The sequence below is a fragment of the Heliconius melpomene genome, chromosome 3 (assembly GCF_056956725.1).
Source record: "Heliconius melpomene rosina isolate 202511_hmr_F chromosome 3, ASM5695672v1, whole genome shotgun sequence".
Classification (NCBI taxonomy): Eukaryota; Metazoa; Arthropoda; class Insecta; order Lepidoptera; family Nymphalidae; genus Heliconius; species Heliconius melpomene.
The window spans coordinates 8020800-8023706 of record NC_140391.1 but is presented as its reverse complement, the minus strand read 5'-3'; positions in this window follow the sequence as shown (position 1 = coordinate 8023706).

Here is a 2907-nt window from a genome sequence, read left to right as displayed (position 1 = left end):
AAAAATAGGAATAGCTTATAAATATTACCATATTTTATAATAGACATATTGTTAGGCTTTTGTTAAAAATGTAATATAATAAACTAAAACCTTAAAAAAATGTATTCGTTTCCTCCTTCCTCCTCTTCCTTTTAAATCAAATATTTGTTATACCATCATAAAATCCCAACTAAAACAATTCCCCTTTAAATAGTGTCGTAAGTGTTTTGTTAATATTTATTCCGTAGTTCAATATTAATGTCATTATTGAAATCAAGATTGAAATACTCCATCGCAAGTGTAATGAAGCGTAGCATTGCCGTTCAACAGAAAAGTAACGCAATAGATTTAATAATATTCTATTTCATCTTTAATCTCGTAATATTAAAACTCTAATCAAATATGAATTTTATGTTTTAACTTAGGAAAAGTTTATAATGTTCTGAAATATCATATTACGATAAAAATAATTCTGTATAAATGCATAAAGTGTCATCTCTGTACGTAAAAATTATCAAAAATCATAGCACAATTAAGAAAGTATATTATTATTATTTAATGAATGAATTTAAAATAAGTACTATGTAACTGGTTTTGGGCCAATACATCTATGAAGTTAATCTAAATTTGTAATATTTTCTCCAAATATTATATTTTTTTAGCTTCATTCACATAGAAGGCTAGGGAACAACCTACCTACCGTAAAAACAATCCGTCCCCCACTTTCCGCCGAATTTTCGAGGCATTCGTGTTAAATGGGAGAACTCAACGAAACGAAATACTACATACACACTACCGCCGTATTTACAGTCACACGCGGTACAGGGGCACTAGCCCATATCATACTATATCTTATAAAACGGTTGACAAATAAAAAGTGAATGTATTTATACAAATAATATGTCAACTTTAATATGCCCATCGGCATGTATGACATTAGTAACATATAAATTACCTATCAAGGATTTCCAACACCGGCGTGTCAACACAAATTAAATATAAAGCGGAACCCGTCGCTCATTTCACAACTAAAAAAATATTTAGGGCGTCTTTGTCGGTCTTTTGGGATGTAATGCGCATAAAAAGCGTCTTACTTGCACCTGGTTACGAAAAATACGAGAACTGCATTCTCAATCGTTAAACAAAATCATTGATTTTGCGCAACGACCGAGAACTTATTCGTTTGAATCGCATAATCAAATTCGACTGGTTTTTTCTAATTCAATACCCTTTTAATAGTGCTGTAACGAAAATGATTTAATTTCTCAGTATAGGTAACTTTAGACTGTCGCTTTTTCCAGTCCATTGGATATTTATAAAGTATACACTATTGTGCTTATTTACCGTAGCAAGGTAATATAATAGTGTCTGGAAAAGTAATTTGTGAATTTTACAATTATGTGACGATCAAAATTCACTACACTAGAAAACACAATGGAAAATAATTTTGGTTAAATTCGTTTGGTTTCGTAACAGCGAAAGGTATTCATTAAAAGATTTACTATTACATATTTTATATAAATATCTGCAATTTCAAGTAGACAAAAAACTGGTCACGTACGAATTAGACTCACTCACTGATTCCGTACCGAATTGTTAAACAGTTATTGTTGGAATTTTATCTAAATGTAATATCTCTCTTCTCCTGGCATTAATCCCGGCTATTGCCAGGTCTTTGACCGGTCTTTTGCGTCCTCGATGGTTAGACCATTGGCTCTCATGTCCTGCATCACGACATCCAACCAGCGCCTCCTTGGGCGTCCGGGAGGTCTCACATATGTAATATAAAGATAATTATCATAATTTGAAACTTATTTATTGACAACTTGTTAAGTAGGTACACAGTGTTTTGATCGCACTCTATATAAATCGACCGCCTAACATTATGTAAAAAAATATGTCACAATAAAATCTACATTTTGCGAAGATGTTAAATTATCACTTCGTTTATACTTTACAAGAAGTAAGATGTTTTATTTTTCCTTAATATCATTAAGTACAAATTTTTAGTTCGTCTTCCGCATAATGTGAAAGAACCTAGTAATAAGCTACTTTGTTCACTTCTTGTCATTTTTAGAAAAAAATAATTGAAATTGATAGAGCCTAAGATGGCTTCAAATATAATAAACATAAATACGCGACCAAATGTGATTTGAACCGACAACTATCGTGCTTAGAGATTTATTATTGTATAAATTTAGGTTGTTTTAAATTTCCAACGTCTTTGAAATCTAAAATGGTGAATGACTTGGAAAATACAGTTAGAAGTTAGCATTTACTTGTTAAATTGGCAATGTCAACAGAACTCGTTAGCATCTATTACGCGTGCCTACTTAAAATCAGGAAAAGATTAGTGGATTTTTAATATCTTTGAATTCCACATTTAGAAAAGAAAAATATTTTCTTTCGAAAGATATAATAATAATAACATAGCGGGAATTGAACGGGACGCGCCTCTTGGTAGTCGTCCAAGTTATCGTTATAAGAAATATGTATTTGTTTTTTTTTTAATTATAGCCTATACTGCATTAATACATTCTACGAATATCTTTAACTAGTATACGTTCTTCCTCCATATTTCACATTTTTTATATACTACCGCGTAATTTGTAAAAAGTTTGATCTGAAAATACTTTTAGAAGAAAATAGTTTCCTGCAGCCCGAAAATATAGAAAGTATCATACAAATTTTTCTTCGCGTTTATTATGAAGATACCTAACTTATATAATTGCAATTATAAACCAATAAAATTGTAAATTTAATATTTATTTATGTTAAAAGATATATTTTATATTCATAATAAAATTTAACGTTATTTCCAGTAGATTCATACGATTCAAGCCATTATATAGTGAGCTAATCTAAAGTTGGGGTCGTCACGTGCTTTTCGCTTTCCTAGAGGTTTCGTAGGTCCGCGTTGGACGTCCA